This window comes from Callithrix jacchus, chromosome 7 (assembly GCF_049354715.1).
Source record: "Callithrix jacchus isolate 240 chromosome 7, calJac240_pri, whole genome shotgun sequence".
Taxonomy (NCBI): domain Eukaryota; kingdom Metazoa; phylum Chordata; class Mammalia; order Primates; family Cebidae; genus Callithrix; species Callithrix jacchus.
This window is the reverse complement of record NC_133508.1, coordinates 47,083,057-47,098,336: the sequence shown is the minus strand read 5'-3', so window position 1 is coordinate 47,098,336 and position 15,280 is coordinate 47,083,057.

Genomic DNA, 15,280 nt, shown 5'->3' with positions numbered 1-15,280 from the left:
GGTGAGGTGGTTCAAGCCTGTAATCCCAGCACTTTGGGAGGCTGAGGCTGGTGATCAGGAGGTCAGGAGTGCTAGACCAGCCTGGCCAACATGGTGAAACCCCATCTTTACTAAAAATACAAAAAATTTGCTGGGCTTGGTGGCAGGTGCCTGTAATCCCAGCTTCTTGGAGTGCTGAGGCAGGAGAATCTATTGAACTTGTGAGGCGGAGGTTGCAGTGAGCCAAGACCGCACCACTGCACTCAGCCTGGGCAACAGAGAGACTTCATTAAAAAAAAAAAAAAAAAAAAAAAAAAAGCCCCAGGCCAGGCGCAGTGGCTCATGCCTGTAATCCTGGCACTTTGGAAGGCCCCGGTGGGTGGATCACATGAGGTTAGGAGTTCAAGACCAGCCTGGCCAACATAATGAAACACCATCTCTACTAAAAAAAAAAAAAAAAAAATACAAAAATACACACACACACAAAAGCCGGGCATGGTGGCGTACCTGTAGTCCTAGCTGCTTGGAAGGCTGAGGCACGAGAATAGTTCGAATCCGGGATGCCGAGGTTGCAGTGAGCCAGGATGGCGCCACTGCACTCCAGCCTGGCAACAGAGTGAAACTGTGTCTAAAAAATAAAAGCCCCAACCCAAGTCAAGTTGTCACCTGTTTCCTAAGAAAATGTCCACCTGATTAGGTAACATCGGGGTGGGGTCTGAGGTGGGAATTAGCCTAGGGTGTCGCAAGCTCTCCCAGCCCCGTGTCTGCTCCCACACTGCTGTGAGAGGTTTCATTTCTCTGCCTGTCTTTCCTCACCTTACCGTCATCTCTGTCTCATCCTGCCTCTGTACTTTCCAGTTTTCTCTGGGCAATTGCTTTGCTTTCTTCCCATCATGAAAACGATGAGGTCGTGCTAAGCCCCAGTCATCTTGGTGTGAGAGTATTGCCACCCCAAAAGCAAAAATCTAAAACCTTGTCCCTGTGGGCCCTGGCATTGGTTTCCACACCTTTTTCTTTGTGAAGCTTTTCTCATTTTTGTGCTAACGGCAACTACAAGGGACCAGGTGTGCCCAAAACCCCATGAAGGAAGCCAGGAGAAAAAAATTGATGCCCCGTGGGGTGGGGATGGGGGTGTCCTGTGACAATAATTCTGCCTGTAGTTTATCTCATGCTTTATGTATTTAGCGGATTTGGGGGGATTTTTCTTGCTGGCCCTTTAACTGTGGGGTAGGCAGGAGTCAGGGTGAATTCAGCCTGCTTTACAGACATGGAAAGTGAGACCCAGAGAGATGAATGACTCACGGAGATGCCTGTGGAGTTAGAAATAAAATCCCGTTGCAGTTTCTATTTTCAGGTGCCACTCCCTAAGGCAGCTCTGCTGGCTTCCTCTTACTTCTTGAAGGAGGTGGGGAGGGAGGGGAACAGGGGAGGGAGAGGATCAGGTAGAGATTTTTTAGCTGGGAGTAGATCTTTTCATCCTCAGATATGAGAAGCCTCCTTTTTAAAATTTTTATTTTATTTTTTGAGACAGAGTCTCACTCTGCCACCCAGGCTAGAGTGCAGTGGCGCCATCATAGCTCACTACAGCTTCAACCTCCTGGCTCAAGTGATCCCTCCCCCTTAGCCTCCCAAGTACCTGAGACTACAGGTGTACGCCACCACAGCTAGTTAATTTCTTTCTTTTTTTTTTTTTTTCTGAGATGGAGTTTCGCCGGGCGCGGTGGCTCACGCCTGTAATCCCAGCACTTTGGGAGGCTGAGGCGGGCGGATCACGAGGTCAAGAGATTGAGACCATCCTGGTCAAATGGTGAAACCCCGTCTCTACTAAAAATACAAAAAATTATCTGGGCATGGTGGCGCGTGCCTGTAATCCCAGCAACTCAGGAGGCTGAGGCAGGAAAATTGCCTGAAGCCAGGTGGCGGAGGTTGCGGTGAGCCGAGATCGCGCCATTGCACTCCAGCCTGGGTAACAAAAGCAAAAAAATAAGAGATGGAGTTTCACTCTTATTGGGAGTGCAATGGTTCAATCTCAGCTCACTGCAACTTCCGCCTCCCGGGTCAAGAAATTCTGCCTCAGCCTCCCGAGTAGCTGGGATTACAGGCACGTGCCACCATACCTGGCTAATTTTTTGGTTTTTTTAGTAGAGACGAGGGTTCACCATGTTGGTCAGGCTGGTTTCGAACTCCTGACCTCAGGTGATCCGCCTGCCTCTGCCTCCCAAAGTGCTGAGATTACAGGCGTGAGCCACCGAGCCTGGCCTTTCCTTTCTTTCCTTTTTTTTTTTTGTTGTAGAGATAGGCTCTTACTATGTTGCCTAGACTGGTGTCTAACTCCTGGGCTCAAGGTATCCTCCCTGCTTGGTCTCCCAAAATGCAGGGATTACAGGCATGAGCCATTGTGACTGGCCTTTTTTATTTTTTAAGATTATATTCCTAAAGTCCACATAAAGTAGTTATGTAATGGTTTCCATTGCTGCCATAACAATATACCACCATTTAGTGGCTTAAACAACACAGATTTATTATCTTACAGTTCTGGAGGTCAGAACTTGGGTCTTACCAGGCTTAAACAATGGGTCAGCCTAAATTCATATCTGTAGGAGCCATTTCTGGTCAAGGCATAATTCAGTAACTTGTGGTTTTAGGACTGAAATCCTCATTTCCTTGGTCGCTTCAGCTGAAGGCTGTTCTCAGCTTCTCGAGGGTACCACTCTCCTTGGCTTGTGGCCCCTTCCTCCACCTTCGAAGCCAGTAATAGGAGTTTCAGTGATTTCTCTCTCTCCTGTCTCTTTTTCAGGGTCATCTCTCTGACTCAGCTGAGGATGGGTCTGCTTTTAAAAACTCATGTGAGCCAGGCGTGGGGCACACACCTGTAATCCTTGCATTTTGGGAGGCCGAGGTGGATGGATCACTTGAGGTCAGGAGTTCAAGACCAGCCTGGCTAACATGGCGAAACCCTGTCTCTACTAAAAATACAAAAGTTAGCAGGGTATGGTGGTGTGTGCCTATAATCCCAGCTACTTGGGAGGCTGAGACAGGAGAATCGCTTGAACCCGGGAGTCAGAGGTTGCAGTGAGCCAAGATCACACCACTGCATGGGTGACAGAGCGAGACTATGTCTAAAAAAAAAACCTCAGGTTTAGCTTGGGGGCATTTATATAATTCAGGATGATCTCCTTATATCAGGGTCCACACCCTTTGTCACATCCTACAAAGTCTCTTTTGTCACTTCAGGTAACAGACACTAGCTTCAGGCATTGGAGGCTGGATTTTTTTTTTTTTTTTTTTTCCTGAGACACAGTCTCATTCGGTCACCCAGGCTGGAGTGCAGTGGCACAATTATGGCTCACTGCATCTTCAGTCTCCTGCTCAAACAACCCTCCTGCCTTAGCCTCTGCAGTAGCCAGGACTACGGGCACACACCTGATTTGCTTTTTGTATAGACAGAGCCTCATTCTGTTGCCCAGACTGGTCTTGAGCTCGTGGGCTCAAGCGATCCTCCTGTCTCAGCCTCCCAAAGTGAATACAGGTGTGAACCATTGCACCTGGCTGGATTTTTTTTTTTTTTTTGAGATGGAGTCTCTCTGTCACCCAGGTTGGAGTGCAGCGGTGTGATCTTGGCTCACTACAACCTCTGCCTCCCAGGTTCAAGCAGTTGTCCTGCTTCAGCCTCCCAAGTGGCTGGGATTACAGGCACCTGCCACCATGCCTGGCTAATTTTTTTGTATTTTTAGTAGAGATGGGGTTTCACCATGTTGACCAGGCTGGTTTTGAACTCTTGACCTCAAGTGATCCACCGATCTCAGCCTCCCAAAGTGCTAGGATTACAGGGGTGATCAGCCATGGTGCTCAGCCCCAGCTGGACATCTTTAGTCATTGTTCTGCCTACCAAAAATTATAAATTTGCAAATTCTCAAACCGTCTTAATGATCCAGGATCTTTATCGTAATTTTTTTTTCAGATAGAGTCTCGCTCTGTAGTCCAGCCTGGAGTGCAATGCTGTAATCCCAGCTCACTGCAACCGCCACCTCCTAGGTTCAGGTGATTCTCCTGCCTCAGCCTCCTGAGTAGCTGGAATTACAGGTGCTTGCCACCACACCTGGCTCAGTTTTGTGTTTTTTAATAGAGACATATTTTCACCATGTTGGTGGTGGAACTCCTGACCTCAGGTGATCCACCCATCTCGGCCTTCCAAAGTTCTGGGATTATAGGCGTGAGCCACCAAGCCTGGCCCACAATTTTTTATATTAGCTGTGTTGAGAGAAAACTTACCTACTATACAACCTACTCATTGAAAGTGTGCAATTCAATGGTTTTTAGTATATTCAGAGTTTTGCAACCATCACTACAATCAAGTTTACGATATTTTTGTCACCCCGACAAGAAAGCCTGTACGGAACCATTAGGAGTCACTCCCCATTCCCCCCACCCTCTAGGCCCTAGGCAATCACTAATCTATTTTCTGTCTCTATGGATTTGCATGTTCCAACATTTCATATAAGTGAATTATATAATGTGTGGCCATTTGTGGCTACATATGTTATACATAGACACAGACATATGTGTGTCTTAATAATGTTTTCAGGGTTCATTCACATTGTATCGTGTATTAGTGTTTTTGTTTTGTTTTGAGACAGAGTCTAGCTCTGTCGCTCAGGCTGGAATGCAGTGGCCTGATCTTGGCTCACTGCAACCACTGCCTCCCGGGTTTGAGTGATTCTCATCCCTCAGCATCCAGAGTAGCTGGGATTACAGGCATGCGCCACCATGCCCAGTTAATTTTTGCATTTTTTGTAGAGACTGGGTCTTTTTTTTTTTTTTTTAATCAAACACCAAAAACCAGAGAGACTGGGTCTTATCATGCTTGCCAGGCTGGTCTTGAACTCCTGGCCTCAAGTGATCTGCCCACCTCAGCCTCCTAAAGTGCTGGAATTATAGGCTGTGAACCACTAATCCCAGCTACTCGGGAGGCTGAGGCAAGAAAATCACTTGAACCAGTGAGGTGGTGGTTGCAGTGAGACGAGATTGTGCTACTTGCATTCCAGCCTGGGCGACAGAGTGAAAGATTTCATTGCTAAATCATATGTAATTATATGGATATACACCACATTTTGTTGATCCATTCATTGGTTGATGCACATTTGGGTTGTTTCTGCTTTTACTTTTATGAACATGCATATACATGTTTTTGTATAGATATATGTTTTCATTTTTCTTGGGTGTATACCCATGAGTTAAAGAACTGGATCAGCTGGTAATTTTTTTTTTTTTTTTTTGAGACAGAGTCTCTCTGTCACCCAGGCTGGAGTGCAGTGGTGAGATCTCGGCTCACTGCAGCCTCCATCTCCTGGGTTCAAGCGATCGCCTAGCTGCTTTTTTTTTTTAGTAGAGATGGGGTTTCACCATGTTGGCTAGGCTGGTCTCAAACTCCTGACCTCAGGTTATCCACCCACCTCAGCTTCCCAAAGTGCTGGGATTACAGGTGTAAGCCACCACGCCCAGCTATCTATTGCTTTTTGTTGCTTGTGCTTTTGGTGTCATAGTAAAGGCTTTGCCCAATCCAGTGTCATGAAGATTTATGTTTGCATTTTCTTCTTCTAAGAGTTCAGTGGCTTTGGCACTTGCATTTAGGTTTCTGACCATCTTCAGTTAGTTTTTGTAAATGATGTGAGGTAGGGGTCCAACTTCCGTCTTTTGCACATGGCTATCTTACTGTCCATGGGAACTACCCAACAATGCGGGCTGTTCCATGGTGTGCTCAAAGAGCCTTTGCTTGCCCAGACATGCAACACTGTATGCCCTGAGTGCCTCCCTGGTCCAGAAGGCAGGCCCTGGATGACCAATGCCTGGCAAATAACAGGCCGTCAAAAACTGTTTGTCAGATGAACATGGTGTAAGCTGGGGAGCCAGAGCCACCGAGTCCAGGTGCTGGAGTCCCCTTTGCTCTGCAGAGGCTCCAAGGGACTCCAGCTTGCTGTCCAAACCAGATCTCAGGGTGAAAAGGCCCCCAATTTAGTTTTGAGGCTGCCTGGGGAAAGGAGAGTCGAAAGAAGAGAAGAGAGGAGACTGGGAAGCCGCCGGCTTGGATATGAACCATGACAGGGGACCTTGAGTAATGAAGAGGGAAGCTCCTGTCCTCAAGGTCGACATTTCTTGCCTTAAGCTTCAAGAGGCAAAAGCAGGGAGAAGCTCTTGGCTGGCAGATAAAATGAGAAGATAAAAGTGCTGGCAGCCACCCCAGACATCTCTGCACCAGCAAAAGCTGCATCGTCTCCTTCGGGCCAAGCAGAGACACAGCCTGGGGACAGCCAGGCGATGGATGATCCTGGTGCCTGGGGGAAGGACAAGGCACACTCGGAGGGGAAATGTGCTGGTCAGCAGGACCTCACCAGACAGCTGCTGGCTTCCCGTTGGCTTTTCCAGGAAGCAGGCGCTGTCTGCCTCTCCCCAGCCCTGACACTGCAGTGGCCTGGTCTGGGGCCAAGAGTTTGGAAGCCTCTGATGAGGCGGCAGTTCCCAAGTGGCTGCAGGGTTACAGCAGGAGACAGCTCTGCGTTGGTCCGGCCCTGGCACCTCTCTGCTGTCCAGTCCTGAACGAGGTAAGGCACCCCTCATTCATGCACCCAACACCATGCACCAGGCATGTGCCAGGCTCAGAGGGCACAGCAGCAAACCAGGCCCCTGCTCTCGGGGAGGCTCACATTCTACTTCAAGTAGGTGGGCATGGCAGGCAGGGAGACAGACAATAATCAAGTGAATTATGACAGTGGCAGATGCCACAAAGCACACAAAACTGAGTGATGGAAAAGAATGTCAGAATGGGTTCTTAAGAGTGGCCTCTCCAAGAGGTGACATTTGACTGAGACTAGAGGGAAAGAGGCCAGTCATGCAAGAGCTGGAGGAAGAGCATTCTGGGCAGAGAGAACAGCGGGTACAAAGGCCCTGGGGCGGGAACTGGCTTGGCGTTGCTGAAGAACAGGGAGGCGGCCAGCACACAGAGCACTGAGCTCAGCACCCAGGAGCAGGTTGTGGGGCTGAGTCCTGCGGGGCCTCGTGGACCACAGTGGGAACTGTGGGGTTCACACTAATTCGCAACAGAAGGTTCTAGGGAATTTTAAATAAGAGAGTGACATGATCAGTTTTCATTCTAGAAAAGTCATTCTGGCCCCTGGGTCACAGGCCTAGAGGAGAAGCACATTGGTCCGGTGTGGAGGAACCTTGTAGCATAGTGCTATGGTGTTTTAAACTGATGGCTTTATAGGCCAGATGTGGTGGCTCACACCTGTAATCCCAGCACTTTGGGAAGCTGAGGTGAGCAGTTACTTGAGGCCAGGAGTTCAAGACCCGCTTGATCAACATGGTGAATCCCTGTCTCTACTAAAATTACAAAAAAATAGCTGAACGTGGTGGTGTACATCTGTAATCCCAGCTACTTGGGAGGCTGAGGCAAGAGAATCACTTGAACCAGGGAGGTGAAGGTTGCAGTGAGACGAGATTGTGCTACTGCATTCCAGCCTGGGTGACAGAGTGAAACTCTGTCTCAAAAAAAATATGTAAGTGAAGGTTTTATTCTTATTCAGGTTTGGCAGAGGCCAACAGATCAGGATACAAATGCCATTGAAGGATAATTGTTTAGACTCACAGACTCCAAGAAGAGGAAGTACACCACACCTTGGGGGTCCATGCAGAAAAGCACCAGTGTGGGTTGCGGGGTAGAGAAGGCAATGGGCAAATGTGGCAGAGACCCAATTGTGGTTTCTGTGGAAGGAGTGAGTGAGGCAGGGCAGACCGCCCTAGGATAGGATAGCGTGGATGATTCCGGTGGGCTCTGGGCTATCCCCAGCCATCCGATCCCTGGCCTGGGATTACTAGGGCAAGTGGTTGGTGGTCCTCGGGGTAGACCTGATAGAGCAGGTGGTGGGGTATGGGCTGTGAGTGGGTTGGTATGAAAGGTGGGCTCCCAGGCGAGACCTTTGCTATCTCTAGGAATTGGCAAGCCCTGGGAAGGGCAGTCCCTCAGGGTCAGCAAGGCCTCAGAGGTCAAAGCATCAGAAACACAAGGCTAACACACAGAGGATGTCAGTGTTCTGTGGAGAGAGGTTAGGCAAAGGAAATGGACCAGATTTGCTGATGGATTAGATGTAAGTGACCAGGGAAGAGGAAGAATCAAAGATGCCACCTTGGCTGGATGCGGTGGCTCATACCTGTGATACCAGCACTTTGGGAGGTTGAGGTGGGCAGATCACTTGAAGTCAGGAGTTTGAGACCAGCCTGGCCAACCTGGTGAAACCCTGTCTCTACTAAAAATACAAAAATTAGGCTGGGTGTGGTGGCTCACGCCTATAATCCCAGCACTTTGGGAGGCTGAAGCGGTGGGTCATTTGAGGTCAGGAGTTTGAGACCCGCCTGGCCAACATGGTGAAACCCCATCTCTACTAAAAATACAAAACTTAGCCGGGCATTGTGGCTCACGCCTGTAATCCCAGCTATTTGGGAGGCTAAGGCACGAGAATCACTTGAATCCAGGAGGTGGAGGTTGCAGCGAGCTGAGGTAGTGCCACTACACTCCAGCCTGGGTGACAGAGTGAGACCCTGTCTCAAAAAAAGCCCCCCGAAAACAAAAATTAGCTGGGTATGGTGGTATACACCCATAATCCCAGCTACTGGGGAGGCTGAGGAAGGAGAATTGCTTAAACCTGGGAGGCAGAAGTTGCCATGAGTTGAGATGGTGCCACTGCATTCCAGCCTGGGCAACAGAGCAAGAATAGCAAGACTGTGTCTCCAAAAAAAAAGAAAAGAAAAAAAGAAAGAAAAAGACGCATCCTAGGCTTTTGGTTCAAGCAGTTGACTCCTCCCATTTTTAATTTTTATTTTTCATTGTTGTTATTCATTTACTTATTATTTATTATTTTTGAAACGGAGTCTCGCTCTGTCGCCTAGGCTGGAATGTAGTGGTGTGATCTTGGCTCACTGCAACCTCCGCCTCCCGGGTTCAATCAATTCTCATGCTTCAGCCGCCAGGTAGCTAAGATTACAGGAGCTTGCCACCATGCCCTGCCTTTTTTTTTTTTTTTTTTTGTATTTTTAGTAGAGATGGAGTTTTACCATCTTGGCCAGGTTGCTCTTGAACTCCTGACCTCAGGTAATCCACCCTCCTTGGCCTCCCGAAGTCCTGGGATCACAGGCATGAGCCACCAAGCCCGACCTGTTGTTATTTTATGTTTCTTTGGCTCCTCCCAATTCTTGAAGCGTTTCTTGGGGGAGCTGGGAGACACGGCTATTGCCAGGCAGCTTCAATCTTATAGATGAGCCCAGCTTCAAGTGGAGTGAGGTGGCCAGCAGGGCAGCGGCATTAAGCTCACTGAAGCGTGAGTGTATCTTGCCTTAAATGACAGATATGTTGCTAAAAAGTAATGCAGAGGGCAAAAATTCATATTCACCATTTAGAAATACTATTTCCCCCATGTACTTAAATTATCATTTCAACAACCATGATTTCCAGTTAGCTTTCCCTTATCCAAGGCCCAGGACACTGCCATGATGAGGGTCTCTGCTGCTGGAGTCCGGGAATCGAATGCTTCAAGAAACAAAACTTGTCTTAGAGGATCTCTTCGTAGGAATTTAAGACAAGCCTTTAAAAATATATAGACTCTTTTGACCATGGAAATCATTGCCTTTTAACATTTTTTGTTTCGTTAGATCTTTTTTCGAAGACAGAATCTTGCTCTGTGACCCAGGCTGGAGTGCAGTGGTGCAATCTCAGCTCACTGCAACCTCCGCCTCCCGGGTTCAAGTGATTATTATGCCTCAGCCTCTACAGTAGCTGGGATTATAGGCATGCACCGCCATGTTCATCTAATTTTTGTATTTTTAATAGAGATGGGGTTTCACTATGTTGGCCAGGCTGGTCTTGAACTCCTGGCCTCAAGTGATCCACCTGTCTCAACCTCTCAAAGTGCTGGAATTACAGCATGCCCAGGCCTGTTTTGTTAGATTTCATTTCATTAAATTCAATTGTATGTAACAGTAAATAACTGTTACAATTTGTTTGTCTTTTTGAGACAGGGCCTTTCTCTGTCACCCAGGCTAGATTGCTGTGGCATGATCACAACTCACTGTAGCCTTGACCTCCTGGGCTCAGGTGATCCTCCCACATCAGCCTCTTTAGCAGCTTAGGAGTAAAGGCATGAACCACCATACCTAGCTAATTAAACAAAAATTTTTGTAGAGACAGGGTCTTACTATGTTGCCCAGGCTGGACTTGACTCCTGGCCTCAAGTAATCCTCCTACCTTGGCTTCCCAAAGTGCCAAGTAGGGATTACAGGCATGCACCACTGCATCCAGCCTGTTAATGTTTTTAAAAACCAAGATTAAGAAAGCAGAGCACCAATATAAAACACAAAGTAGATGCTTAATGAAAAATGTGGCACAGCCTCCAGAAAGGGCAGAACTGGTGATGTTTTTATTAAGTCTATTGCAAAGCCACAAAAAAGTTCCCTGCCTAGAACATGACATTGACCCGGTGAGAGACTGAATGAACTGGGGGTATTACAGCACCTAAACGTAATGCTCTTGAATTTGTGCTAATTAAGAGGCCACGCAGCACATACTGCGTGGACGGAGCTGTTGATTGCTGGTGAGAAATTTGGTTGTGTGGTGTAGGGCAGGTGAGGAAGAACCTGTGGGGTTTTCTCTGACCAGCCTGCTTGGACATTGGGGCATCCCATCCCATCTGCTGAAATTCACATGAAATTCACCAAACAACCCAATTGTCACATGAAATGGTCATATGACACCTACAGACATCATCATTACTGCTTTTCAGCCTTTTTTGTGGGGAGTGTCTCATCAACTAGACTGTAAGCCTTTGCAGGCAAGATGTCTGGGGCTACTATATCTTTTTTCTTTTCTTTTTTTTTTTTTTTTTAAGAGATGGGGTCTTGCTATGTTGCCCAGGCTGGTCCCAAACTCCTAGACTCAAGCATTTCTCCCACCTCAGCCTCCCGTAGTGCTGGGATTGCAGATGTGAGCCACCACACCGGGCCAGGCTACTGTATCTTATTCGTAGACCCCTACCCAGCACCCAGCACCAGGCCCTCCTTCTACGTGTTTGTTGGTTCAATGGATAAATTGATTAATATAGCGTAGTTTACACCTAGCCCATCTTTGTCAGATCAATGATTATTTTTTACATATGCAGAAAGTCACATTTGGTTATGTGTCAAAAGATGCCATCAAGAAAGTGAAAAGACAATCTGCAGACTGGGAGAAAATATTTGAAAATCATGTATCTCATAAAGAATTAATAGTCAAAATATATAAAGAACGCCTACACCTGAACAGTAAAAAAAATCAAACAACCCAATTGGCAAAACGCTTGAGTAGACTTTTCCATAGAAGATATACAAATGGCCGATAAGCACAGGAAAAGATGCTCAGTACCATTAGTCACTAGGGAAATGCAAATCAGAACCACTAGGAGACAGCATTTCATACACACTAAGATGGCTGTGATAAACAGCAACACAAAAAGAAAATAACAAGGGTTGGCAAGGATGTAGAGGAAACGGAAACCTCACGCACTGCGGATGGGATGGTAAAATAGTACAACTGCTGAGGAAACAGTTCAGCAGTTCCTTTAGAAGTTAAATATAGGCTGGGCTCGGTGGCTCACCCCTGTAATCCCAGCACTTTGGGAGGTTGAGGCGGGTAGATTACTTGAGGTCAGGAGTTCGAGACTAGCTTGGCCAACATGGTGAAACCCCATCTCTACTAAAAATACAAAAATTAGCTGAGTGTAGTGGTGTGCGCCTATAATCCCAGCTATCAGGGAGGCTGAGGCAGGAGAATTGCTTGAACCTGGGAGGCAGAGATCACGCCACTGAGCTCTAGCCTGGGTGACAAAGCAAGACTCCGTTTCAAAAAAAAAAAAAGTTAACTCTACAATTGCTGTGTGATCCAGCAAATTCAACCCTAGGACGAATTGAACGCATGGACTCAGATGCTTGTACATTAATGTTCATAGCAGCCATATTCACAGTAATCAAAAGGTGGAAGCAACCCAAATGTCTGTAAATGGATGAGGATAAACAAAATATGATCTATCCATACAATGGACTATTACTCAGACGTGAAAAGGAACAAAATTCTGACACATGCTACAACAGGGATGAAACTTGAAAATATGATGCTAAGTGAAAGAAGCCAGTCACTAAAAGACAAATATTGTGTGATTCCACTTATATGAGACACCTAAAATGGGCAAATTCATAGAGACAGACAGTAGAAGGGTGGCTGCCAGGGGGTTAGAGGACAGGAAATGGGAGTTAGTGTTTAATGGGGACAAAATTTTTTGGAAACGTGAAACGTTCTGGAGATGGATGGTGGTGACGGTCACTTAACGTTATGAAAACGAAGTGGGAGCAGTGAGAACAAACCTCTCGCGCACCGAACTGGGAAGGAAGTGGCTTTTTATTTGGCTGGGCATCTCAGCAGATGCGAGTCTCAAGAACTGAGCTCCCTGACTAGAAAATCCTGGCCTCTTTTAAAGGCTCACAGTCTTAGAGGATACATGTGATGGATTGTGATCGATGAGGTAAGTGAGGGGTACGTGACTTAGGTGGGGTCTAATCCTGATTAAGCAAGAACAACGCCTTCCAGGGAAGATTCCTCCATACCTTGCCTGGGATCTACAGACAGAATAGGACCTGGGGTGCGGGGTTTCATCTGTAACCTCCAGGTCCGGCTAGTGGCCCTGGTTTTGTGTCCTCCACTGACCTTGTTGCCTTCTATTTTCAACTTTTACTTCTCCTTTTGAAACAAGGCTAAGGGGAAGTGGTCTTAGAAGCTTAAGAGGAAGGGGTCTCCTTCCTCAAAAACACCACCACTGACCGGAAGCGGTGGCTCACACCTGGAATCCCAGCGCTTTGGGAGGTTGAGGTGGCTGGATACCTTGAGCTCAGGAGTTGGAGACCAACCTGGGCGATGTGGTGAAACCACATCTCCCCCAAAAGTATGAAAATTAGCCAGATATGGTGGCACATGCCTGTGATCCCAGCTACACTGGAGGCTGAGGGGGAGGACTGTTGGAGCCCCGGAAGCTGAGGCTGCAGTGAATGGTGGTAATGCCACTCCAGCCTGGGAAACAGAGAGAGACCTTGTCTGAAAATAAAATAAATAGATAAATAAAATTAAATTAAAATAAAATAGTGCCACTGAATTATACACATGAAAGTGATCAAAATCGTAAATTTTACATTTGCATATTTTACTGTAATAGAAGAATTACTATAAAGAAAAGGCGAGTCACCATTGGAGCCATATTCCCTGAATGAGAAGCTACGTGCCACTCATTTAACCCCGGATCCTGTCTGGCTGTCCTGCCTCCTGGGATTAGGAGGAGACCAGCTGCCAGCCGGCCATCCTTCTGCATTTGTATGGGAAGGGTTAGACACAGGGGCGTTTTCATCGCTGTGGCTGACACCTATCAAAGCTGGGACGGCAGCCAAGTCCACACGGTGAAAACAGAAGCCTCTTCAAGGGCCCAGGTCTCGTCTCCATTTCTGTGTCCCTCTCAATGGCTTAACAACGCCTGTCCCATCTGCAGTTTATTGTAAAGGGTGATTATGTGTCAGTTGAAGTCAGACACTTCACTTTCATCACAGGTCCATCCAGTGTGGTAGAAGGTTATGGAACAGGGCAAGAATTCTGGTCAGAGCTGGAAACATTTTAGTTTCCCTGATTATTTTCTGAAAAGGAGATGAGGGAATTGGTTGGAGGATTGGGCTGGTGTTTTTGACATCCATAATTGCTGGCCGTCACATTTCCTATTTGGCAGATGTCTTTAATTATCAGCTTGTGAGGACCACACATAGGTCCTGTGAAGTACACTTATGGGTTTGCTGTAAAATTCGTTGCAAGTACTGTCCATTGCATCATGTCATGCCTTCTTTTTAAAAGTCCTTCATGAGAAATTTTTGTAGAATTTAGTGTCAGAAAAATATTTTTGCCCATAAAAATATTTATTTTGTTCTTTCTGAGAATGAGAACCCTGTGTCAGAACTTTTGTCCTCCCCTTTGCCCTTGTCCTCTGATTTTATGCTTTATTAAACATACCTATATGTTCTTTGTGGTAGAATTAATGCAGAAATAAATATATATTGGTGAACTTTAAAAAGAAAAAAAAAGAACATTTAGGCTGGGCACATCTGTGGCTCATGCCTGTAGTCCCACCACTTCAGGAGGCTGAGGCAGGTGGATTGCCTGAGCCCAGGAGTTCGAGACCAGCTTGGGCAACATGGAGAAACCCTGTCTCTACAGAAAATACAAAAATTAGCCAAGTGTGGTGGCACATGCCTGTAGTCCCAGCTACTCAAGAGGCTGAAGTGAGAGGATCATTTGAGCCCAGGAATTCGAGGCTACAGTGAGCTGAGGTCGTGCCACTGCACAGAGCAAGACCCTATCTCAAAAAAAAGGAAAAAAAAAAAGCATTTAAAATAAAAGGCATACGCCTGGGCACAGTGGCTCATGCCTGTAATCCCAGCACTTTGGGAGGCCGAGGTGGGTGGATCACCTGAAGTCAGGAGTTTGAGACCAGCCTGGCCAGTATGGTGAAACCCAGTCTCTACCAAAAATACAAAAATGAGTCAGGTGTAGTGGCACACGCCTCAGCAGTTTGAGGCAGGAGAATCACTTAAACCCAGGAGGCAGAGGTTGCGGTGAGCCCAGATTGTGCCATTGCACTCCAGCCTGGACAACAGAGCGAGACTCTGTCTCAAAAGATAATAATAATCAATAAAATAAAAATAAAAGGCATATGAAAAATTCAAATGTATGCTGAGGTCTGTTCCCAGAACGCATCCAATCGAATGACATGCAAGCGATGTTCTCCCAACTCTTCTAGAATTGAGCACCCCACGGATGAGGCCCCAAATCCCCAAATGAGGGCATCTGTACGAAGTTCCAGGACATTGGGTAACGTTAGGGTGAGGTTGCCAGGTACCTGAAACCCACATCACAAATAGAACACTAATGAGTGTGACCGATAGAATTGGCAGGTATTTAGAAGGGAGGCAGGAAGTGTAAATGGAGCCCTAATGAACGCATCTGCTAACTCTGCTTCCCTGAAATTGGGAGAAATTGACCCTGTCATGTTTTTAAAGCTTTGTGTATAACTAGTACATTGAACAAGTGGGACTCACTGAGTGCAGAAGAAAACACTTCATCTTCCCCCACCGCCGGTTCGAATCCGTTAGAATGCTCTTATTCATGCCTTGTATAAGATCTAAGGCAGGCCCTTGA